The 27,569-nt window shown below is 36.7% G+C and overlaps 1 protein-coding gene and 1 pseudogene across 2 annotated transcripts in view; both read right to left on the reverse strand.

The window, feature by feature from the left end:
- The window catches only part of ZFPM2 (zinc finger protein, FOG family member 2), a 443,301-nt gene that overhangs the window by 384,730 nt on the left and 31,002 nt on the right, over positions 1-27,569 (reverse strand). The window lies entirely within an intron of this gene.
- On the reverse strand, positions 17,014-26,011 carry LOC123797807 (ATP synthase F(0) complex subunit C2, mitochondrial pseudogene; annotated as a pseudogene).

The raw sequence follows: 27,569 nt of genomic DNA on the forward strand, positions 1-27,569 counted from the left end.
TGGAATATTACTCAGCCATCAGAAAGGATGAAATCTTACCATTTACATCGATGTGGATGGAACTGGAGGGTATTATGTTGAGCGAAATAAGCCAATCAGAGAAAGACAATTATCATATGGTTTCACTCACGTGGAATATAAGAAACAGTGCAGAGGATCATAGGGGAAGGGAGGGAAAATGGAATGGAAAGAAATCAGAGAGGGAGACAAACCATGAGAGACTCTTAACCATAGGAAACAAACTAGGGGTTGCTGGAGGGGAGGTGGGTGGGGGGATGGGGTAACTGAGTGATGGGCATTAAGGAGGGCATGTGATGTCATGAGCACTGGGTGTTATATACAACTGATGAATTATTGAACTCTACATCTGAAACAATGATGTACTCTATGTTGGCTAATTGAATTAAATTTAAAAAATAAATTTTAAAAAATGAAAAAAATAGGAAGTCCATAAAATAAAGCAGGACTTGGCTCGGATTGGATGCTGTCAGGAAGCAAGAGTCATTCTGTGACTGGGTATTTTAAAAATTCTTATCTAGAAGGTAAGAAGAATGTGATTGGTTAAAAAAAAAAAAGCTGTGATTGATTAAAAAAAAAAAAAAAAGATGGGAAATATCTGGGCATTCTCTGATCTTCAAAATGTTCATGTCTTTGCCCAGATTCAGGTATGAGTATGGAGTGGTCTAGTTTTTGTCTAATCCATCATGATCACAGGAAGTCCTCACCTAATGTCAATGGTCTCTGAAATGTTACCTTTAACAGGAGAACACCACACTATCAGCAATGCTTTTCTCTTTCTCGTTATATAAAGAATAAGCATAAAGTGAGTAGGGGTCAGCATCTCCACAGACTCAAATATAGTTACAAACAGGAACACATCTCCACTTGTATCGTAGGCTCTAAGCTGGGTCTTGTATATTTTTAGCATTACTCTATGTGCTGGAAACAGCACACATTCAATAACTACGTCCACAAACTCACTTCTTCTTTCAAAACATCATTAATGGTTCTCAACTACAGAAACCCTCTAAGTCAGTAATCTTAAATCCGTTAAGTGGAGGACCAAGATCCAATCTCATTGTTACAAAGCTAAGGAGAGAAGAATGAAGGAAGAGGAAAGCTGTTTTACACTCACATGATATCTGAATTCTTATGTAAGGGAGCACTTGGCAATGAGTGTTTACTGTACATAAAAGCACCGCTAGGCCTTTGGAATGTAATAGTGAATAAGATCAAGTCTCCATGCCCAGTGAGCTTGCTGCCCTGTGAGAGAGTTATAGTTTTATTTTCTCATTCTTCATCTTACACAGTGAAATAAAATTACATCATTGTATCAAGTAGTCAAAAGAGAAAATTAATACTGGCCTACACCATGTGTTTATGGCCAATTTTGGTCCTTACTACAATCGATGTAATTTTTTAATTAACTTTTGGCCACTGGCTAGCTGACTGGCTCACTGGAAGGTTTTAAATATTTTCTTTACTTTCCACAAGCATCTCACATACACTCAAGAGCTCAGGGACTCTAACTGCATTCTCAGTAATGAAGAAGTGTTTTCTTTTTTATGCTGTCAGTGAGAATCCGATTTATTTTATAATTTGATGTACATACACTGATTACAGATATAAAATTAAGTTTTATAAGTCACACTGGTATAATGAACTGCAATTAAATTTTATCACTAAATGAAAATTGGCTAAATGTGGAAATTAACAAGTTATTTTAAAAAATAATATGAATAAAAGTTTTTGGAAGTTTTTAACTATTTACATTCAATTTAAACACATGAAGTGGTCCCAGATTGTTATTTCACAGGAAAATAATATAATTATCACCAGATTTTTCAATATACGTTAATATCTACCTACTTATCTACCTCAATCTATCCTTTGTAAAATTAAGCCTCTTAAATAAAATTTCTTGAAAATTTTACTTTTAAGCCAATCAGAAAAGTACCATGTTGCAGAAATATCTTTTCTTCCTTTTTATTAAATTCATTACTACCTACAGAGATTACCATCTTCCCCAAACCTAGACACACATACATTAAATAAAATTTCCCTAATAGTTTTGTTCCTATAATGGTGGTACTCTTACAGTTTCATTATTTTATTTATTTATTTTTTTTTTAGAGAGAGAGAGCAGGGGAGTGGGGCAGAGGGGGAGGAAGAGAGAGAGAATCCTAAACAGGCTCTACACCCAGCACGGAGCCCGACATGGGGCTTGATCTCACAACCCTGAGACCATGACCTGAGTCCAAACCAAGAGTCAGACGCTTAACCAACTGAGTGACATAGGCGCCCCTCATTATATTATTAAAAAATGTATATACTCACATAATTTAGCCTTATCTGCTACTTATCCATTCGCTCACAAAGTAAATATCTACTGAGTGCCCTCCAACAATTTGTAAAAAATTATGTGGAGCAGAGCAATTAAAACAAAACATAGCACATTCTCTTAAGGAGTTTGCAATCTAGGAGGTGAGAGTAAGACATGTACACAAATACTGAAAGAAAGCAGTAAACAGTAGTTGTCATTATAGATAGGGACAAAATCTTTGAGGGGTTCAGACAGGAGAGAGGCTCCAGGCTGAAAGTATCATGGGAGTTCTCACAAAAAGGGACATATCTTAACTATGCATTAAAGTATAGGATTACAGATAGAGATTTAGGACATCTACTGCGTTCCTTGGGGACCCACACCTCCCTAACTCTCTGTTCACCCCCAGTTCTTCTTCACATTCATTACTATCAAGTTTCCATTGACCTAGACTGGTGCAGTTCACCTTTCAAGTCTAAATACAAGGTTCTTTGCATTTAATTTTCTTAATTTCATCTGGCTTTTCCAACCAATATCCCAGATTATAGCAGTACTTTTAAATAAAAAAGTATCATATTGAAGTATAATATGCAATGTGGCAATAATTTTGAATCTTAATTTTTAAAAGATTTTCTTTATTTATTTGACAGAGAGAGACAGCCAGGGAGAGAGGGAACACAAGCAGGGGGAAGCGGGAGAGGAAGAAGCAGGCTCCCAGCAGAGGAGCCTGACGTGGGGCTCGATCCCAGGACCCTGGGATCACGCCCTGAGCTGAAGGCAGACGCTTAACAACTGAGCCACCCAGGAGCCCCTTAATTTTGTTTTTTAACTCCATCCTAGATTTTATCTTTCCCTGGTTTCCCATAATTGCAAATTTGGTAAAGATACCTTTTACACACTCATCCAAAGGGACATTAGACACTCATCAAGGTGCTCAAACTTCAAGAAAATCCAACTGTGGTTGAGAAGGGGGTATGTATAGTCTAAAGTGTGCCTAAGAGGGGCGCCTGGGTGGCACAGCGGTTGAGCGTCTGCCTTCGGCTCAGGGCGTGATCCCAGCGTTCTGGGATCGAGCCCCACATCAGGCTCCTCCGCTATGAGCCTGCTTCTTCCTCTCCCACTCCCCCTGCTTGTGTTCCCTCTCTCGCTGGCTGTCTCTATCTCTGTCAAATAAATAAATAAAATCTTAAAAAAAAAAAAGAAAAATAAAGTGTGCCTAAGGATTTGTGTCAAAAATATCTTAATATATATCCATCCATTAACTTATTTTTCTTTTTTTTTTTTTTCTATCCAACAAATGTCTCTAGTGTACCTATTACATATCAGATACTCTTATATCTCTTTCAGGATTGACAAACTCCCTACTCTCCATGGCTTTTATTCTAGTAGGAGGTGAAAATGAAATAGAGAAAACAAATCAAGCAACAAATGAATAAAGAAACTACATACACAAATAAAATTATTGTTATAAACAATAATATTAGGAGTGCTATGGAAATAGCCAAAATAGAACGATGGGTAATCATGACAGGTTGTTTATTTGAGAAGTGACATTTCAGAAGGGATGACAAGAAGAAACAACCATACAGTGATGAAGGGGAAGAGTGTTCAAGGCAGAGAGAAAGCCTTACCATAGGAATGAACATCACATGTTGAAGAAAAAACATGGCTGGAGTGCAGGGATGAGGGGATAATGATGCAAGATGAGGACAGAGAGGTAAACAGAGCAAAGAATATAGATTTTATTCTAATTGCAGTGGAAAGCCATTGGTGAGTTTTAGGCAGGTGAGGGACATGGTATGCATAATGTTTTAAAAGAATACTCTGGTTCTTAAACACAACGGATTTTAAGGAAGTAAAAGTAAAATTCAGAGAAACCACGTTAGACAGCAGTAATCTGGGCAAGAGAGGATGATGACCTGGAAGAAGGTGAAAAGAATGGGTGGACTCAGAAAATATTTTAGGGATTGGGTTGACAGGACTTATTATGAATTGGGTATGAAAGGAAGAGAGAAACAGAACAATAAATGCTGACTCCTAATTTTCTTGACGTAAACCAACTAGATGTGTTGATGAGATTGAGATGGAACAATTGGATAGGAACAGCTTTGGGTGACAAATGATAAAGAGCTGTTCTTAGGACATATTAAATTTGAGATGTTTATTGGATATCTATGAGAAGCTTTAAAGTAGATATTTGGAAATATGAGTTTGAAGTTTCAGGGGACAAATCAGATCTGGAAATAAAGATCTGAGCACCTTTCATATATAGATGGTATTTAAAGCTATAGGATTAAAAAGTCAAACCTGGAGAGAAAGCATATCCTTAAAAGAGAAGAGGGTATAGGAGAATCTTCAAAAACTCCAATGCTTAGGTATTGAGCAGAGGAGAGATAAATCAAAGAAACTGAGAAGAAGCAGCCAGTCAAATAGGATAAAAACAAGGAGAGCGTGATGTTTCCAAAGTCAAGAAAATAAGTGCTTCAAGAAGGAAGGAGTGGTCCATGTTGCTGAGCAATGCTAAGAGGTAAGAAAAGAAGTGAAGATTGGACTGGACTACATGGAAGTCACTTGTCCCCTTAACATCAGGGAGTTAGATGCTAGGGAAAGGGATCCTAAGAGGGATGGAGTTGAGTAGAATACTGTGAACTGGAGATGAAAGAATGGAAACAAGACCAGAGACAACAATTTCAAGATGTTCTGCTGTGAATACGGCACAGAAAACTGCAGTGGTATACAGAATCAAAGAAGGATTTTGTGACTGATGATAATAAAATGTATTTTTACTCATATAGGAATAATCTTATATTAATAGAGAAATGTTACAGAACAAAGAACAGATGAACTATAGAAGCAAAGTCTTGGACAAGATAAACTCCAGAGAGCAACAGAATGGTTCACCTCAAAAGTTATCTAGGGCTATGATTATGGGCAATTTTCTTCAAGTTTGTACTTTTGTGCACATATAAACAGACTGATAAATGACAGAATAAAAAATACTTATGCCTACAATATCTAATCTGCATGCCAAAGCTTTGTCTGCCTCTTTACAAAGTTCTACCTTTACTACCCTACCCAACAAGTGGAAGGGACTCTATCTGCTTAGTTATATTCCAGGACACTGATTCTGCCATATTTATCAGTGGGCAGAATCACTGGCTATTCAAAGGTCATATAGAAAGGTGTGATCCTCTCCTTGGCTTCTTCCTTTTTTGTTACTGCACTGGTAAGAGACCAAAGGCTTTAGCCCAATCCCCCCTCTCCCATTCTCCTCTCTTTTCCTGTCTTTTGCTTTCCTCATGAAAATCTTTCCTGCAGGTAGGAGGCTCCAGGCAACTCTTTTCTCCCCTTGACTCTCTTCTCTTCTCTCTCCTACACTTGCCCTAAGACGTCGTTGGTAATCCCATGGCTTTTTTTTTTTTTTCCCATCAACAGAGACCCTTGTTTGATTTCTCTCTAGCAAATCCTTCTTCTTCTTCTTCTTCTTCTTCTTCTTCTTCTTCTTCTTCTTCTTCTTCTTCTTCTTCTTCTTCTTCTTTCTTCTTCCTCTTCCTCTTCCTCTTCCTCTTCCTCCCCCTCCCCCCTCCCCCTTCTTCTTTTTCTTCTTCTTCTTCTTCTTCTTCTTCTTCTTCTTCTTCTTCTTCTTCTTCTTCTTCTTCTTCTTCTTCTTCTTTTTTCTTTTTTCTGAAGTGTAATAAATCCTAAGATTCAGATTTGGGCACAGGACCTAACAAGTCAATTTTTCCTACTTAGGTTGCCATGGATTAGGAAAAAATTCAAGAATTTTAGGTACCTTGGAAAATATCAAATAATAATGACAAAATATTATCTCCAAGCTCCTTGTCACAAAATACTAACAAAGTAGTCATGGGACACTTTGTCAGAATACTTAATCAAAATCAAGTTACGCTATGTACACCAGGAACAAAACCACAGAAGATTGACAGCTTGGATTCTAGCAAAGTCCCTGGGTGGTAGACCAGGGACAGAGCCCTCATTCTTCCTAGGAAGTTAGAAGAGCTGAACCAAAGAAGATATTGTCTGTACTCCCATAAATTTGAACTACTCTACAGAGAATAAGATTGGCCAATCCAGGATGTTATCCTGGACTCTGATTCACTCGTTAACTCGTTACCATTCTGGGTGGTTTCCCACTTTTAGCCACTGCTTTCCTGTTTCGGTGCCTGTCCGCTTGACCCAACCTTTGTTGTTCTCCCTATCTAACTCCCTCATTAAAACAAAAAAACAAACAAAAACCCAAACTCATATTTAGGTAATTTGATAAAATTTCTCTGAGGTTGCTTAAAACCATTGATAAGTATCTCTGGACCCATGAGGACTTTACTTAGCTAGTTGTGTATCTTTTATGAATAATTTTATAAATAAGTCACATTACACCATTTTCCTTATCAGAAAGTCTTATCCAAGGCTAGTTTATTGAGTGCAAATTTCTTGAGATTTGAGGCTACATCATAGTCCTGTTTGATTTCCTCTAGACTCCGCACATACAAAACTTCTATTTATTATTTAATTGAAAAATTGCAAATATCATATAAACTGAAAGCCCCCAAAGAGGAAGACAATTGACACCCCATACTTAAAAGAGTTCCATTTCTATATTAACATTCGCCAATGCCAGCAGTTGAACAACCTTTTATTTTTATTTATTTTATTTTTTTACACAATCTCTAGTTCATTCCTTCTTTTATCATGACTTTCTGCCCTCCCAGCCCAGGTGTTGGCTATTCCAGTGATTAGATCAAAGGTGACCTTCTCGCGTGAAGACAGAGGTAAAGAACATACTTAGTAAAAGTCTCTGCCTTTTCTATGTCATCAGTTAACAGTTTTCCTTTCCCATCTGATAAAGGAACAACGTTCTCCTTTATCATTTTTTCTGAGTTTTCATGTATTTAAAAGAAAAAAAAAATACAGTGTTCATTTTTTTCTTTATTTTTTCTTGACCTCATTTCTTTTGTTTTGGTTTTGTTGTAGTTGTTGCTTTTCTATGACTTGAACATGCAACTAGGTACTGATTTTAATTTTTTTTTTCAAATAATCTATCTTCCATTTTTGTAGCATTTATTACTTATATTTTTAAAACACTGTATTTATCCACGTGAGATTTCTTTTCCTCTGCCAATCTGGTGTATAATAATTATTATTACGGCACTGATAGAAGTCACTGCCCTGTGAAAGCCAGACTACTCTTCATCAGATCCCTTTAAGTGATAGCTTGAGGTTAAAAGAGAAAAAACGTGTCCTGGTACTCCAATGGAGGCTAAAAAAACAGAGAGAAAGGAAAATAAAATTGAAAATAATAATTAGTGCACTTAGAAGGCAAAGTCTGTCAAAAAGAGATCAAAATAATTTCTAGGGGTACCTGATAAAAAAGAATGTTGTGAAATATGAATGAGGGTTCAATGAATGGCTGGCTGAATTGAGGAAGTAAAAACCAAAATATGGATTTCCTTGACCCTTTGCAAGTTCTTTGCTTCCATCTTAAGCAGACAAAAAAAGATCCACAAAGATTGTGCAATAAGAATAGAAAATCAAGACAATTTGCCATGGATGGGTCTTCTGGCCATCAAGACATTAATGGACTTTTTGTTTCCCTAAGGCTTAAAGATGAAGATGGTGAAATCTTTTTTTTTTTTTTAAATCAGAGGAGCTTTTATATTTATTTATTCCGGTATAGTTAACATACAGTGTAATATTAGTTTCAGGTGTACAATATAGTGATTCAACACTTGCATACATCACCCTATGCTCATCACACGTGCACTCCTGATTCCCCATCACCTATTCCCCCCATCCCCCCCATCACCGATAACTATCCGTGTGTTCTCTAGGGTTAAGAGTGGTTCTTGGTTTGCCTCTCTCTCTCTTTCCCTTTGCTTGATTGTTTCTTAAATTCCATATAAGTGAAAACATAATGATATTTTTCTTTCTCTGACTGACTTATTTCACTTTGCATAATACCTCTCTCTAGCTCCATCCATGTCATTGAAAATGACAAGATTTCATTCTCTTTTTTTATGGCTAAGTAGTCCACTGTGTGTGTACACACACATACACACACACACACGCACACACCCCCCACATCTTTAGCCATTCACCAGTCAATGGACACTTGGGCTGTTCCCACAATTTGGCTATTGTTGATGCTGCTGCAGTAAACATAGGGGAGCATATATTTTTCAATTAGTGTTTTCATTTTTGGGGAGTAAATACCCAATAGTGTAATTGCTGGGTCTGGGGTAGTTTTATTTATAACTTTTTGAGGAACCTTCATACTGTTTTCCACAGTGGTTGCACCAGCTTCCATTCCCATCAACAGTGTGAGAGGGGTCCCCTTTCTCCGCATCCTCACCAACATCTGCTGTTTCTTGTGATGTTGAAAGTAGCCATTCTGGCAGATGTGAGATGGTATCTCATTGTGGTTTTGATTTGCATTTCCCTGATGATCAGTGACCGGTGATGGGTATTAAGGAAGGCACGTATTGCATGGAGCACTGGGTGTTATACGCAAACAATGAACCATGGAACACTACACCAAAAGCTGATGACATACTGTATGGTGACTAACATATCATAATAATAATAATAATAAAAAATCTCCTACAACTCAACAACTAGAAGATAACTTATTTTTTTCAAGGACTGAGCACTTCAGTAGATATTTCTACAAAGAAGACATCCAGATGGCCAACAGACACATGAAAAGATGGTGAAATCTAACATCATGCTGGTCAGAGCACTTAGTGACCTTATGTATATGAAGGGGGAAATGATCTATGGATTTTGAATATTACTCATACCTGGAACATTTTTCTCCCATTTTCTTCTACATTTACTGAAGTCTCTTCTTTATTTACATGTTTTCAATTACATTCTATTCTGATCTTTATCAACTTTTCCTTTCTTCCAATTATAATTCCTAGTATGTCACACTCCTAATGGATAAAATTTAGAAGAGCTTTCTTTTCCTACTTTCTTTCTCCTCTTTATACATCACAATATTATCTCCAACACAGTTCCAGAATAGGTTTGGTAACTTGCAAAGTTCACTGCCCTTCAAGGAAATGTTCAAGGAGAGTTTTCTATTGTTATTAGACATAACACTGATATAAACTTTTTTAAATTAACCTTAGAACTTCACAGTGAACATTCTATTCTAGTGCCTCAATCATAGTTATTCTGGTCTTTGGATACTTTTGTGTATCAAGACTTCCATCTACCTAAAAGGCTCAGGACACATTTATGATTACTATTATCATTATTATTACCACTAGTAGTACTAGTAATTTTACTTGTTAGTTGCATCTATTTTTTTCCACCTTTTATTCCGGATATTTTAAATCTTCAAAAAGTTACAATATTAACATAATAAATGCCCATACACCATTCACCTAGAATTACAGATAGCTAACATTTTGCCTCATGTGCTTTATGTCTCTTTCTCAGTAATAATAATATCACTGTTATCATTTTGCTAAACCATTTGAAGTAAGTTGCAAGCTTTATGGCCCTTTATTCTAAGTATTCAGTATATATCATAAGAACAAAGACATTCTCTTATGCAGCCATAGTACATTTCACTAATTACGAATAATGTTGATAGACATAACTATGTAATATATAGTCCATATTCAAATTTTGTCAATTATCCTAATAATGTCTTTATAGCACCTTTTTTTTACAGTTAACAATCTAATCCAGTATCATATTCTATTCTTACATAAGAGTATCACTTGTCTTTCTCTCATAGCATATACAAATAATCTGTATGGTTTTTTTTTTTAAGATTTTATTTATTCATTTGACAGAGATAGAGACAGCCATCGAGAGAGGGAACACAAGCAGGGGGAGTGGGAGAGGAAGAAGCAGGCTCCCAGTGGAAGAGCCTGATGTGGGGCTCGATCCCAGAACGCTGGGATCATGCCCTGAGCCGAAGGCAGAAGCTTAAGGTCTGTGCCACCCAGGCGCCCCACAAATAATCTATATGTTAATTTCATACCTCCAGCCGTAACCCAATAACTTAATATTCCTGTTCATTTACAAATTTCCTGAATTTGAAATTGTATAACCATTTGAGGGGTCTATATCCTGGTCTGTTTTCCTTTACAGCCTATTCTGATCACTATAAAGAGGCTATGCCTTTAGATAACCTCTGTAACCCAACTTAACCAATTAAACTGGTTTCCTTTCCCTAAGTTTAAAAACTCTTCCTAAAATCCCCTTCTGTTCTTGGATGTGGACAGTGTAATTACCTCCATCCTGTATTATTACATATAGATGGGCATCATTTAGCCATCTAGCTGTCCATTACCTGACAGTACCAATCCTTGACAAATTTAGCTCTTTGGACTTACGTGGGAGAGACTACTATTCTATTTCCTATCTCCTTCTCCTTGCCATAAGCCTTGTTTGACCAGCTCAGTATATGTCTTGGCAATATCGTCATGGTATGTGGACATAGGCTCACACACAGAGAGAGAAGCAATAGTATTGAATAGAGGCTTAACATTTTTGGGGTTTTAGGAAGCTCTCCCTAACATCTTAAATTTTAGTGCTCCATGACTTGAAAAATATATACGTGCATAACCTCTTATGTTACCTTCTCATGATGTTGTTTAACATCATAAAACAAGTTCCATTATCCACCCCACCCCCCCGGCACCACTAAGCTATAACAGTTCTGCCCTTGATTTACTTTGCACTGTTGTTTTAAGGAGTTGTTTTTCAGTAATTTACTGGTGTTTCATCTGAAATGTGGACCAAAACTTTGAATGGGCACATAGATTTCCTCTCACTTGTTACCATACATTTTAACATATTACTATAAGTTATTTCTCCAAAATTTTAAGCAAAATTGACTGACACTGATAAAACCCCCAAAGGAAATATGTAATATTCACTACTGCAATCCTAAACACATATAGATACACTATCACAAGTGCATATTTATTATTTTAATGTCTATTCATGCCCTTCAATGAAATTTTCTAACATTATAATCCCATGATATCACGCTCACTCTCTCCATGGTTGCACACTGAGGTAATTTAGACAAACCACATAGCACAGGTCCTTTCCAGAAAGAAAGAAACTCTTGGCTTATTGGATAGAATTGTTACAAATTATCCATCCAAAGCACAGATCATAAACTTGACCTCCGTTTTAGATTTTTATTAGTACTGAAATAACTGATACTGACAGAACAAAGAGAAGATTCTTACAACCATAAAAATCACTTTGCTGCTACCAATATAACTGAATCCTACCTCTAATGGATTATGTGTCCAGGCCAGCCTCATAATAACATTTAGTAACTAACTCTGTCCATATGCTGGTGTTCAATGGCCAAAGGCCCCATTTAATTAAGAAGATGGATTTATATGTGCTAATAATTCAGGTTACAGCTTTGAGAGCATAGTATTACTCAAGCTAAAGAAAAAATCTTTTTAGCTTAACCACTTTTTTTCTTCCTGAGTATACTTCCCATTTCTGTAAGACATCTGATTAAAAGTATAGTTAAAATATCAGATATGCTTTAAATATATGAAAGCATAATATTATTTAACTTATGTTTATAAAATTCACATCAGGATAACCGTCTTCAATTTTAAAACAGACTCTCTTAACAAAAAAGGATTATTAATCTTGCGAAAACCTGATGTTGAGATAAATCTACTTATCAGACACAGACATGGAAAAACATAGCCAGTTTAACTTAGGAGCAAAGTTATCTAGAAATAACTTAATGGGCCCCATCATATGCGGTTTTATATATTTTATTATTTGTTCTGGTCATAAATCATGACAAGTATACCCCTGGCTAAAACATCTTCTGGGAATAAAGCTCCTTCATTGCAAAGTTAATGCTAAAAAGTACTTTGTAAATCAAATGAAACAACCACCGAGACTCAAAGCCATGAACTTCAAAAAGTGCCTATAGGTCAAAGCTACACATTGCCTCAAGCTAAACAAAGATAATAGACGTGACCAGTCCCAGACAATGCAGAGATGTCTTTTTGTGGAGCAGCTAGTATGCACCAGGCATTCTGATGATCCAAGCCAACACAACAGTGCACTAGACAGTCGTATTCAACGTCCCACCACTGTAGTGACCACTCCCTTCATCTGAGATGCTCCCGGCATCTCCAGCTCTCTTATCTCTCTCTCTCTCTCCCTCTTTATCTCTCTGTACTACCAGAACATAAGAAGATCTGACTTCAGTCATTTACATCTTCTTGGCTGACCTACTAATACCAGACATATTGAAATGAGATAGGAAATGTTCATACAGCATTTACAATCAAAGTTTTTCATCTCTATTAATGGAATAAAAATAGCTGAAGCTAGATGAAGTCCATTCCTGGAATTGTGGGTAATAAGAGTTATTTGCTGACAATTGCTCGTTCCAGAATCCAGAGCTGTGGCCTAAGATCTCACAGCACATTTTCTTTCTCCAGAAATATTGCCTTCCTTTCCAGAACACAAGTCAAGTCTCACACCCCACTTACTCTTATGTTAGCCAAACCTGCTCTTCTCTCCCCACCTTAACATTTATGGACACCAGCAGTAAAAACTTGGAAAAGAGAAAGAGGATATATACATTCCACATTCTTCTAGATATGGCAAAATCGTCATTTTAATAGTGGGAGTTTGGAGAAAAGGAACTGGGGATTAAGAGAGTTGCCATAGTCTTAATTGAGTATTCCGTGTCATAATAAAATGAATAAATTTATTCAGAAATAAAGTGAAGGAAGAAAAAACTGTGTTTGTCCCACTTAGTACTTAAAGTCAAGCATCAATATTTCAATTTAACTTCTGAACGCCTCTGGCACCACATTAGTCTGATTAGGCTCAGAGTGGTGAGAGAATATGGACCAGGAGATAAAAATCCCAGAGCCTTAGATTAATTTATACAGCTTTAATAAGAAATATTAGTAACCACAGCAATTACCTTTCATCTCCTTAACAAAATTATCCTTATTGTATGTTTATCCAACTTCCCTACCTTATATTTAATATAAAAATATTCTCAGTGCAGGGCACCTGGGTGACTCAGCCATTAAGCATCTGGCTCTTGATTTCGGCTGGGGTCATGATCTCAGAGTCATGAGATCAAACCCCACGTCAGGTTCTGTGCTGGGCATGGAGCCTGCTTAAGATTTTTTCCCTCCCTCTCTCTCTGACTACCCCTCTCCCCCGCTCACACATGTGCACGCTCTCTCCCTCTCTCTCTCAAATAAATAAATAAATATTTAAAAAATATATTCTCAGTATGATGTCTATCCAACTTATCTTCCATGTAGAGATTTAGTATCTCTTCATAATCTCTTAAATAAAGATTTGTGGAAACTACACAAACGGTTATGTTAAAAGATGTGTCTCTAGTGATTCCTCAGTCAGTGTCTAGAAATCCTCACTCCTAAATCTTTCACTACCTAACAAGAAAACTACCCTAGATTACAGGTAGAAAGTCTAAGAGAGGTAACTCTGTGGTACAGCATGCCTGCTGATCGAATTATGTCAAGTGCCGTAACATTCACACAATTAAACGGCAACTGACATCAGTTCAGTGTCTTCACAAGTCTATATGGCATTCTGCATTCAACATGATCACGGTCATTTATTTTGAGATATTATAGTATCATGTGGGTATCTAATAGGATGCTTGAATTTTAACCACTAATCAATCAGCACGAGTGGATTAACTAAATGGTAAATTTATAAAGATGATGTCAGTCTTATGCCTAAGCTTTAACAGAGGCTGAAATTATTGCCAGGGTATTGGAAATCATCAATCATCTTGGAAAACTCTGAGGATTCCAAACAGCATGGTAAACTAAATGAAAGGAGCAAACTAAATGAAAGTTGTTCCCATTAAAAGTGCCTACATTTTTAAGTCCATGCAGCTGAGTAAAGTGTTTGTGGCTGAGTATGTCAGTCTTTCTCCTGGGAGAGCCATTCTGAATGGACTAAAAGAGAAATCATTTTTTTCCTCCTTTAAAAAGCAACATGGGTTGACTACGGGCCTTGCCCCCCCCTCCCCATTTGCTAAATAAATAACAAATAAAAAACCTGAAGCTAACTATTGCATGTTGATCTTACCGGATGAATATCTGAAAATGCTTTCTCATGGCAAAGAGAATCCTTTTTAATCCCAAATTCTATTACATACTTCTACAAACGACTTCAGAGATTATGGATTGCATTTAATCACCTATTTTAAATATTGAAATTGAATATCCGATAATGGAATTTACTCTATTCCTTAAATTTGCTACCCTAAGAGAGGTTTACCATCCACTGGAAGGAGTTTTATCTGGTTCCAGCAAACACATTCTGGCAATTTAAGTGTGGGATTTCTAGTTCTCAAATCTAAAACCCTGTCTTTTGTATCACCATTTCAAAATCAAACGAGACTTCTTATATTAGCCATGGGAAGAGTAGACTTGCAAATTGAAATGCCAATGATCTCCCATTCATTTCTTACTGGATCTAAAATTACTGTATATTAGTTTCATCCTGTGAGTTATGAGATCACCATAGCTCACATTGAAAACTTGCCAAATGCCCTAATGCCTAATAAACAGGAAAGGGCAGGCCAGGGCCCTCTATACAAGCACTCATAAACTAGGCTGGGCTCATCAGAGTGAGTACAAAGGAAGTTTGAAAAGGTGAGAGCAAGTTGAGATAACAGGGCCCAGGACAGAAAAGTTCAGTGGGGAAATGAGGTGGAAGGAGAATAAGCCAAAGAAAAAAAAATGGGAAGGACTAAATGGGAGTCCAATAAGTACAGTAATGATCAGTGCCCTCAAGGCCAAAGACCAAGGCTGTGAGACATCAGACCTTCAGAGTTAAATTTAGCCAGCTTCTAAGGATATACTATATAATAAGTGGATTGCAGATGGAGACAGTTGTTGCCTAAGTAAACATAAAAATTTATTTTTTATAATTTGTAGATCTGAGGATTTTATAAGAGCTCCCACACTTGCTTTGGCCAACGGAACACATCGCTGTCGACCCTGTAAAATCAAATATCCATGTCTTTTGTACTCTTCCATCATGGATATATATGTAAATTTATCAAGACATACACAATCTCTGCATTTGATTATATATAAGTTTGGAGGTTAAAATTTCAGGCAGTTTAGTCACAGTGAAATAGGGTTTTCCAATCTCTTTAATGGACTCTGACACATTAGTTGAATCTAAGATCTTTACTAATTTGTACTCAAGATGAGTACATGTAAAATTTCCCCGAACCTCTTTCTTTTCCCTGAACTTTTCTTCCTGATTATAATTTAAATAAAAGTCCCATAATTAATTTTCAGAATGTAAATGTCTCACTCCTACTTGCCATGAATCATTCTTTAATTGCCCTATTTCTTGACCTAGTAATTATTGTTTGTCTGAATTACATCAGTTCTCCCCTCCCCCAATCAACCAATCTGGACAATATGTCGTAACATTATAAAAATTTACAAGTGTATCTTACAAACCAAAATGGAAAGCTATTTTTTATAAATACACTCAATTATTATTTTATGGATGCCTTTATCTAGCAACCATCTATTCAACCCTGGAGTAAGAAAGCTTCCAATGAGTCTTACATATGGGGAATAATGTTCCCATACCACGAATACTATGAAGATTGTCTAAGTAAAATGTAGTTCACACATATCAGTAAATAAATGTATTTTAAGTGTCCCCAACTTTTGAATAAACAGTATGCAAATAAAAATCTTCATTTAGTATCAGAATTCTGGATTCAAGCTAAAACCAGCATACAAATGGTACTGATTTTGCCTGTCTCTTGCCTACAACATATCCTCCTCTCTTTAAAAACAAAACAAAACAAAAAAAACCCACAACATTTTAACTCAATTTTCCAGCATATGCAAGTGGACAAGACAGGCTGTAAGGCACACACTGAGAAATACCTATCTATCAATTATTTAAATTAATTTTGAAAAATTAGAGAAGGCAAAACTTGATTTTGGACAATGGATCTTCCTCCTTCATACGCTCTCAGAACAGAGGGCTCGCACGGCTCCTTAGAATTCCCTGCGTCCTGTTCTCCCTGAAGCCAGCTGGCTTCCCCTCCTTCGGAAATGGCTTCTATTACTGCACCTTCCACCAAATATCAGCACATGGCCTCATGGCAAGAGGCAGCACAGCAGGGTAGAAATGTGGCGGCCTTGGGAGTTAGAGCTGGGGTTGAATCTCAGACATGCTCTTTATTGCTCGGAGCCTGACTTGAAATGTCATTGTGAGGGCAGTACGAGATAACCTAAATTAAACTACGTATCCCAATACCTGCTACACGATCGGCACCCAAGAAATGTAGTTTTCTTCATTCCTTCCTACACTGAAAAAAATAAAAGTTCAAAAAAGCCATGTTACACAAATATTTTTAAACCAAATAATTTAACCACGCTTCCACCTTAGAGCCCCCGTATCAAATGATCTTTTCAAAGGTACACTTGGTGGAATGGCCACACACAATGGACAAATTAACATGTTTTCTATATATTTGTCAAGCCAAAGGGGGACAAAATGTCTTATATATAAGACACCGCCAGTATCATAGATGAAATGAATAATAACTTAAATAATAACTTAAAATATCATCAAAGACCTAAATACATACTAAGAGATATTTTAGTAAACACGTAATATCCAGGAAGCCTGATTTTCAAAGTTTTGAACACACAAATATAATTGAAGATACACATTCAACCTTGAGCACTTTCACAAATCCCTTGACAAAGTAAACAAGTGAAGAGAAATATTAACCAAGAGTTCCTTTGCCCACAGTAGGTGTCTTAGCACCTTCCAAAGCTCTAAACAGAGCTGCTCAATTTGGAAATCCTGTCAGAAATAAAATCAACAGTTATACCAGAAGAAAACAAAACAAAACAAAACTTATTTGTGACCCCAGACCCAAGGTCACTCTCCCGAGCCCAGGAAATTCTATACCAAAATTCTGGGATTCGGGGCGCCTGGGTGGCACAGCGGTTAAGCGTCTGCCTTCGGCTCAGGGCGTGATCCCGGCGTTATGGGATCGAGCCCCACATCAGGCTCCTCCACTGTGAGCCTGCTTCTTCCTCTCCCACTCCCCCTGCTTGTGTTCCCTCTCTCGCTGGCTGTCTCTATCTCTGTCAAATAAATAAATAAAATCTTTAAAAAAAAAAAAATTCTGGGATTCAATCAATAAAATGTATCAAATTTAAGCTTAATGGCACAAGATGCCAATATTATAAATGGGTTAACGAAAACAGCTACTTCCACATTGGGACATACTCAGTCTTCCCCCACATTGATTCACTCACAGAGGGAAGCCCTTTTGAGGGAAAAAACCTGTGTTTTACTTACATAGTTTGCCTTTTCCACTCTCCAAGAGTCTAGCATTATGGTATAAACAGGCATTTAAATAACATCAGTAAAATTAAAATAAATGAATATAATAAACAGAATGTAACAAAAACGTAAGCATGATAAAATCTGAGTCTTTCTAGATGAAAAGAAGAGCCTGCTATCATCACAGCGTCTCAGCATCTCCAAATCACTAAAGGTAATAACCCTCCAGGGCATTATAACTTTTCAGCAGGTATCAGACATAACACAAATTCAATACAATCAGTCAGACATAAAATACAGACTTAGTAGCACCATTATAAAGATCAGTCAACCCAGATCCAGTATAACTATTGTTACCCCACAATATTATACAACCTAAGAAGGTAGAGAAAAGTTTTTGGTAGGGCAAATGCTACCTCTACCTAAATAAATGCTTAACAGTTCATATCCAATATGATTTTACTTCTAGATGCCTTGACTGTTATAACTGAGTCTCAACTCTAAACTACACTAAACTGGCAAAGCCAAAAATTATCCTCATATACTCGATAACATACTGCAGGATTTCCACAAATATTATACACACACATTCATATATACAGAATCAATTATAGTCAAGATTGCAATTTCTATGAAGCATTATTATGAAAGTTCATTTTCAGAAAAAATTTATATAACTACAAGAGCTGATGTAATCTCCACATTTTTTCTTATTAATACAGTTTTTGTATGTCTTCCCTGAGGCAACCCAGCCTGCCTGGGGAGGCATAGGAAAAGGCACATAGAAGGAGGTGGACACAGCCCCTTTCCATGGCGAAGAGGATGAGAAAGGCCACCATCAGGCAAAAAAGCACCATGGCGTCCGAGAGGGCAAAGCCCAGAATGGCGTAGAAGAGCTGTTGCTTCAGAGAGAGGTTCCTGCCATAACCAATGATGAGGCTCCCAAACACAGCCCCAATTCCAGCCCCAGAGCCAGCAACCCCTACCATGGCACCCCAGCCCCAATGCACTTGGCTGCTATGTCCATGTCCCTTGAAATGGCGCTGGTTCAGAAGCTGTGGTTAGGAATAGGTGAGGTCAGGGGATGAGGGGCTGCCAAGCTGCTGAGGCTTGCGTCTGTCAGCATCTCCAGTGGGTTTAGCACCACTGCAGACAGTGATCTGCTCAACAGCTGAGAGGTGCTCCTGACCAAGAAGGGGGTAGAGACGAACTTTGCACAGGTGGACATTTTCAGGGGATGAGTGGCTGTGGCAGCAGAACTGCTCCCGGTGCAGAGTAGACACACAGCTGATGTAATCTATATTTTTAAATGATACTAATTAATGATCTTATTTATGTGATGTGGCTAGAGAGACCAATGTATGGCCAGCATATTTACATAGCAAACTATGAAAACTTGAATGATCTACAGAAATTTTAAAAGTCCTATACTATAACTAATATAGTACTCCATCCCACTTATTATTTAGCACCTCAATATGCAAAAATAATTAATTATTGGTATGGAGATTAGCAACCTCTGTTCATTAGGAAAACATCAGCCTGATCAAGCAGTTCAGGGAATCTGAGATTTGACTGATTCTGCAGATAGTTTCCTGTATGATGAAAGAATACAGCCATGTGCCAAAACGAAACAAGCCTAAATGCCAAGACAGGGCCAGAATAAGGCTGCTCTACAGTTGCTTTTGTTCTCTGCTAGGTTGGAAGGACACAGAGCTGAATAAGGCACACAAGGGCTCTTAGGAAAGACCGTGGAATTTCCATTGCTTATCAGAGTGATCTAGTGCTTTTGTTTGCATTTTAATCAGTTCAGATGAATGAGTTCAGAATACACTTCAAATACAGATGAAAATTGTGAAATAGCCAATATTTTTTAAAAACTTGATTCAATGTGCTGCATTTTATGATGATGGGTGAGAGATCAGAAATCATTAGATATAACTTGTTCAATTGAAATACAGGGGATGGATTTGCCTGATAATGATACAACCTGATCTCTAGGGTTCCATAGACAGTAGCTCTCAGACTTTCTATATAAGGTTTACCTGGAGAGCGTGTTTCTCCGTGGATTCCTGAGCTCCATCCAGAGCTTCTGGGTTAGTAGATGTGGGGTGGAGCCCAGGAATTCGTTTTGCTAACTGGCTTCCAGGTGTTGCTGATGGCTTTGGTCCTTCAAGTAGCACCGCCGTATACTGTCTCTGGCTCTGGAATTGGCCGCCCCTGAATTCCACAACCCCATCATAATCCAGCTCTGGTCACAGCTGAGTCACACGAACAACCCCAGCAAAAGTTTACCAATATGTATTAAAAATCAATCTCAAAATACTTCTGCAATACAGTTACTAAAGCCAGCCCCACAAATGCTGATTTGCTAGCTCTAGTTTTGTGACACACTAGGTTATCTCCAGTTATCTCCAGGGGTGATATAAGAGTCTCACAAAATTAATTTTACTCCATTTTAATTGAATGAGGCTCACATCTGGAAAATGAATGCAAAATTTGTTGGTTAAAGTGAAAGTAAAGAACAGCTGAATCCATTAACTCTGCTCTTATAACCTAAAGCTCTTTGCTTAATTTTGTTAAATTCATTGAGGATTTTGCTTTTAACTTGGACCTTGGGCCTCATTCTAACGGAGTGGCAAAATGCTGTGGTCAAGTTGCAAACTATTTATGGAAGGGTAATTACAAACATGCAAAGGCTCTGATGAACCCGGTAACAGGCAGAGGCCTGGTGGCACTGCCACTCTATGGGTAAAGAGACAGATGACTTACACGTCCTTCCTTTCACTAACCTATTAGCTCCAAAATGAGTTATTGAGAACTAAAATGATAGTCCTTAAAAACTGATGATTTATCTCTATCTTCAAGCTAGTGGTAATTATTTTTTAAGAGAATATTTTTTTTTCCCAAGTGGCAGAAAATCATTCTAGAAACAAACATGAACCATAATCCCCAAGCTTTGGGGGAGAAAATAAGCTTATTCTAAATGTATGGGAAAATATTATTCAATACTTTCCCCCAATACACATATGCAGCTACTTATGAATTTGTAACACACAGTCTGTTTTTAAAAGTTGAACAAGACATGAAATGATGCCTACCACCTGCTTACCATAATGCTATGAGATTTAGGGTTTACAAAAAAGCAAAAAGGGCATAAGTACTCTTTCGTTGTTGTTGTTCTTAAAACACGTTCTTCATAGGGAGACAAAGCTAACCTACATGTAGAAAAAAAATGTAGAAAACAAGTGTCAAAATGCCTGACACTGTTTTTGCAAAAGAAATATAAAACAGAGTAATTACTGTGGATTAGAAGAATACTGGGAAGCTTCCTGGAACACGTGAGACTTCCACTGGACCTTTTCAACATGGAAGATTTAGATGATGAAGGGGGAAAGGCAGGGCATGGTATGAGCAAAGGTAAGGAACAGGGACCGGAAGTGAATGGATGTTGTGGGATGGGATATAGGAAGAGCAATATTGCCTCGCTGGAGCAGAGGTTCCTTATGACCTAGAGAGTGTAAGAAATAACTTGAAAAAGGAAAAGTAATGGAAAGTCCTAGAACAAACGAAGAAGAGTCTGGACTTAATGTAAGTAGTTAATAGGGAGCCATAGAAGATTTTAAGCAATGATGACATGTTGTCAGTTGTTTTTGGAAGGTCAAGCCGACAGACTTGAGGAAGGAAGGTTTACAAGCAGGGTGAAGCAATAAAGAGGAAAAACAGAGGCCAATTCAAGACTAATTTCTAGAAAATAGAGGCAAGAAATACAAATATATTCAGATACAGAAATAAAAGCTAGAAACATTACAGTAATCAAACGTGGGGGGTGGGGAGATGAGCCACAACAACTACGAAAGCAAAAAAACCAAAAAATTAAATACAGACAAGAAAAATCCGTCTTTTTAAAAAATCTCTTGAAGTAGGACATTATTTCTGTATTTATAAAAATAAGCTAATTGTTTTATATGTATAGCTAGTGAGAAGGTCAGTATTCACAACCCCTAGCTTTACAAGAAGTACAGCCCTGAAGGAGATGGAAAGTAACACAGTTGCTTATAGCCTCTTAGATCCCAGATCCTTTTGATCTTATAAGAAGGAAGGGGGGAGGGGAGAGGAAGGAGGGAGGGAGGGAAGGAAGAGGAAAGGGAATTTACAAAATGTGTGTACTGCATCAAATGGAGCTGTGTTTAAATTTTATTGTCTACCAGCCATTTAATAAATATTTAATGAGAACCAATCATGTACTAGCAATGCATTAGGTATAATGGACAAGGTACAAGTACCTAAGGTCAGTTGATAACTCCTCCGAACACCACAAATACATAAGAATCAGTCCCATCCTTCTAAAAGCAGCCCTAAACTTGAAAACCAAGCACCAAAAGGAAATCCCCATACTCTCCTGAACAGTAACAAAACTGCTTACCCTTTATTAAAGGAAGTCTGAGTTACATACAGGATGACGAAAAAAAGGTGGAATTCTCCTGAAAGTGGAAAGTTTAACTACTGTTTGCCACAATTCCCTTTCATAAAAACTTCTATGTAAAGAGTTCATAGTATAGCTTTCAGAGTTCAAAAAGATGTAATCAAACCGGTGTTGATTACCAAAGAGAAAAGAGGGAAGGAGGAAGACAGGGCATGCTTAATCTTTTCCCGGTGTTACCCTTTCAATAAGAGAAGCATACATTTTCACCAGTTCATTACAAAACCTGATGACATTTACATGTTCAAACACATACTCCATTTAAATGAAAGCATTGTGATTATTACAATTAAGCTCCTACCTGAAATTTATAATATATGCTGAAATAAATTGCATTTCTTTATTTTGCAGTCTCCTAAACTATACTGGTCAAAGTGACTTTGGGCATATTCCCTACATATACAAATCTAAATGGCAAAAGCAAATAAATGAATGGGCTTGTGAGCAACCTGTCTTGTCATTTATAGTTATTCTTCAAACAGGGAAAAAAAAAAGAAAAGAAAAGTAAGCAAAAATAAGTAACTCCAATAGGATCTTTAAATTTTAGGTACTCACTGATCAGAAGATTGAAAGTCAAACTCGTTTGACAAAAGGCATAGTGAATAGAATTATTACTATAAAAATTTTATGTATACTGCTCTATTGTGACTCAACTTTTTTTTCAAATTGTGGAAATCTTTTAAATTCTAAAAAATAAGGCTATTCTCAATATGAACAGATTGATTAAATAGCCAAAAAAAAAAAAAGTTTAAAAAACCCCAGAACAATAAATACCATAATACTGGATTAAAGAATCCTTGCCCGAAGAATTTTTGATGCAATTCCTTAGTGTAGTCTGAGGTGAGAATAAGCATGACAAATCACGATCTATTCAGCTCTCATCACCTTAAAAAAAAAAAAATAGTACCATCCAATAGTAACTTATAAAATCAAAGCTCCAAATGTCTTTGGCAATATATTGTATTTTGCCAAATAAAAGCAGCAGTGATGCTAAGAACCACATTAAAAACCAGAGAGTAAAGTTTTAAATGGCTTTAGAATTAAATCTCCATTCTTTTCAATGAGTAAATTCTCATATTAAAATACTGTGTCAAATTTTATATTATTAAAATTACAATAAAAAAACGTGTTATGTCTGAATCGAGAGATACTTTAAGACATTTGAAGTAAAGGGGTTTTTTTAGGTATCAACCTACTAGGTATAACGTTCAAAATTGACAGTTGCATTGCTTCTCATTTTAATGTATGTGGTTTTGTAGTACAATTAAATGCATCAGACAGAACATAATTAAAGGAACAGAAGAGTAGTATCTGTTATATTCTCTTTGAACATACAGATGTTAAATGATCATACCTCACCAGTACATGCCTACTGCAACTCATGTTTCACTTTCCAAATGCTCAGGGTTTAAAACAGAGCAGACTGCACTTTTGATAACATCTGCTACAACAAATAACAAAAAAAGAGTGTGAAGTCTGATGAATGTTTAAACAGAACATTTTTTATGGATCAGCTAAATCTTTTCTGCTTTTTAATTAAAAGTAAAGAAAATGGAACTTAATTATCCTGTAAAGATTAGCTTGTGGGCATCTTCCTGTAAATTACTTCTAATTGAAAGCAAATTGTCAAGTGACATTCAAAGTACTGTCCTTTAAAACACAGCTGTTCTACTGCTGATTTCAGTGCATTGCAGTGTTTTCTTGTTACAGTATGGCATATTTGAATATTTTAACAATTTCACTGGTTTTGTATAGATTTCCATTTAATATATCTTAATCACATTTCTTCGCGTAAAAAAGTCAGCATCGTAAGTGGTTTGCCGCATCTTGAACCAGCCCTATCATGAGAGCTCTCCATTGAGGCTTACTTTTTTAGATTTGTTTGCTTAAAGTACAGCTACATCTGGACAACAATGAGCCAGGAAGTGGGTGATTATACTCATTAGACTACTCTCACAACCCAAATCCATAGGATACCTGTATAATTAAGTCACAGTTTACTGATGCTTTAAAATACATTAAAAATTTAAATGAAATGCATACTAGAAACTGAAAATAAACAATTTTTAGAATTTAGTACTTGCCAGAAACTCCAATTCTTTTTAAAAATTTTAAATAAACACCTAAAGGGCAATATGAAGACAGCTAACATAGGAATTCTTAATGTAAGACTTTAATATGAAGACTGATAAGATGCAAATGAGGAACACAAATGCATTAGCCCACTAAAATGTGTTTCTACTTCTACCCACTTACATATGTATCCATCCACCCATTACTTTGATTGGTTACTACTGCTTAGCACTGTGCTCAGCACTGGAAACAAAACAAAATCGACAGAATTCCAGCTCTAACGGGACTTATATTCCAGAACAGGGAGAAAGAAAATTAATCCTAGAAAATTTCTGGTGTCAAGGATCTGTTCAGGGTTCTGGGCATAGATTGCTTAAAACAACTCAACAAACAAAAGTCCTTACCTGCATGGAGTACTTATTTCAGGTGATGATAAATGCTTTGGAGAAAAATAAAGCAGGGCAGGGTGACCACCGTTGACAAAGGAAGGAGCATATCCTCTATGGGGTGGTCGGGGAAGACCTCTCTACTAGAGTGACACTTGAACTGAACCCAGATGGATTTTTGGGAAGGCGGCCTTACGACAGTACGAAGGAGTCCCTTCAGAAGAATTAGGAAAGAAGAATTTTGATAGTCCAAAAACACAGCTCGAGAAAGGCCAGAGTTAGGAAGGTAAAAGATTATTAATCATGTTTGAAGACTTACGTGTTTGCTTAGCTAGTAACATGATCCAAACCATGAACCCAATGCATGCCTACTTTACATCCCCCGGTAAGTAAATTATGTTCCCAAGCTGTATATTTAGCTCACACTATAAGCAATGCATGTAGTTTATTTTTACATTATGGTACACAAATGATTTTCTCCAAAGCAAAATAATCTGTATGAGTTGCCCGAACTATAACCGACAGGTACAGATAAATAGGCAGGCAAGTAGGTAGGTAGTAGCTGGGTCTGTAAGCAGGTAGATAAATAAGTTCTAAATATTAACATTCGAAGATTTTTTTTTTTCAATAAGCAAAAAAGCATTCTTTAACAGTGCAGGACTAAATCTTAAGCATACTTTAGGCTCTGTTTTTATACCAATATTTGTGGAGACTGTCTAAGAAAACACAACTAGAAAGGAAATCCTGACTCTTATTCTCATTGGTTCACACTAACATATCCAGAAAATGAAAGGGAACAGAAAGAGAAAAGAAAGATGGTGAAATGGGAACTTTGGATGTTTTTTAAAGTCACTTCAAAAGAACTGGAAAACAAAATGAAAAAAAAAAAAAAAAAGGAGTCCTGCCTGGACTTGTTTACAAATTAAAGTCATGTTCTTCCTTAGTGTTGAAAGGATGTGGGCTCATGTATTGCCAATATCATAAATCCCACTAATTATCTTTAACAGAATTCACTGAAGGGGTTTAAAAAAAAACAACACTATGTCTTACTAATTATATAAATTATAATTGAGATGTAGAAAATACACATTTTAAAGCACATGAATTCAAACTATGAAATTAAATTAAAAGACACGATTCAAAGCAATAAAAGAAGCAAGCATATTTTAGTTAGGCGTGTGAAACTACGCTTCAACTATGGGCACAAAATTAAAATGTCATTTTATGAAACAACATTTAAAACATCCAGCAATGTATAAAATCAGCACAACATTATCCATCGTGCACCCAAGACTTGGTCCCAAACTTGAGATGCATAAAGTTTAAAAGATTAGGCACCAGTTGGCCATAATTAAGTTTAGCTTAAAAAAAAAAAAAAAAGAAAACCTAACTTAATGGACTTTTTCACTTAAGTATGCATAAGAACCACCTGAAGGGCTTGTTAAAACCCAGATTCCTGGGCCCCTCCCTCAAGGTTATGGACCAGTAAACCTGGAGTAAATTCAGAAATTTGCAAGCTTTCAAGGGGATGCTGAGGCTGCTGGAGTCTACAGAAATGGCGATCATTTTGGCTAAATAATTTCTCCATTGATTAAATACTATAAGTTTCGCTTTTATGTAAAATTGAACCATTTTATCCAAAGAGGAAAATGGTCACCTATCTTTTCACACCGAGAATTTTGAACATAAATTTTAAAGGAGACAAATATTTGGTTTGGGGAAGAAAGAAATATTTCTCTCCCAGTTAAACATTTCAGATTTCACTTATTTACACTTTTAATCAGCAATACTATTGTGAACCCCATTTAATCATTAAGTATATAAAGATAGTGAACACAATTTCAGGGCAACACAGATTCCAATGAAAGGAATCTGAGTCAGGATCTTTAAATACAAAACTATAATGTACCTAAATATTCCAGTGAAATTCGATGTAAATTTTATGAGTTTGGAATAAAATAGAATATAGTGATTTCTTATACCAGGGAAAATATAACTCAATTTTATATCCTCCAAAAGTCACCAACAGATAAACAGTATGATAATATGCTAAAATATCTATTAAGGTAAAAACCCATTCTTTTGTTCAGTACCTAAAAGAAATCAGAATTTGTTTAACTTTTCTTTGTTACCCCCCTACCTTGAGAATGCCATCCTTGTCTTCTAGCTACCAAAACCTTCCATTTTCTTTAACTTTCAGCTGAAGGTTCAGTCAATACAAAGCCTTCCTATCTAAAATCTACACTACTCTATTTATCTGATTATTCTTCTCTGAATATTTTCTTACTCAAGTATTTCATAAACTTCAGAGTGGAACCTTTTTTTTTTTTATCAAAGATTTTATTTATTTATTTGACAGAGATAGAGACATCCAGGGAGAGAGGGAACACAAGCAGGGGGAGTGGGAGAGGAAGAAGCAGGCTCCCAGTGGAAGAGCCTGATGTGGGGCTCGATCCCAGAACACTGGGATCACGCCCTGAGCCGAAGGCAGACGCTTAAGGACTGCACCACCCAGGCGCCCCAGAGTGGAACCTTCTGTCTCCTTTTCGTGCTACAGCATTCAGAATAAATGGTCAATGAGGAGTAGATTGCCATGTTTCTTTTCATTTTCAACACACAGCCCCGACCGAAGAAATCATTATTACACACCTGAATTGCTTTAACAGACTCCCAGATGGGCTGCCTGCCTTCAGCCTTTGTAATTACTGCTTGATGATACCACACTGTTGGATTGTTTGATCCCTGTCCAAAAACTTAACATTGATATTCCAAAATCAATGAATTCTAGAATTTCCAAGAATGTAGAAACTCTAGAAGTCTAATGCCAAAGCTATAATTGTTTTCTTTATCCATTCCTTCTGCACCCTAACCTCCTAAAATGTATACATCCTTTAATCCACTAATCTTACTGCTTGAAATCTATTCTTTG

Source organism: Ursus americanus, chromosome 9 (genome assembly GCF_024610735.1).
Source record: "Ursus americanus isolate L20-20 chromosome 9, mUrsAme1.1.p, whole genome shotgun sequence".
Lineage (NCBI taxonomy): Eukaryota > Metazoa > Chordata > Mammalia > Carnivora > Ursidae > Ursus > Ursus americanus.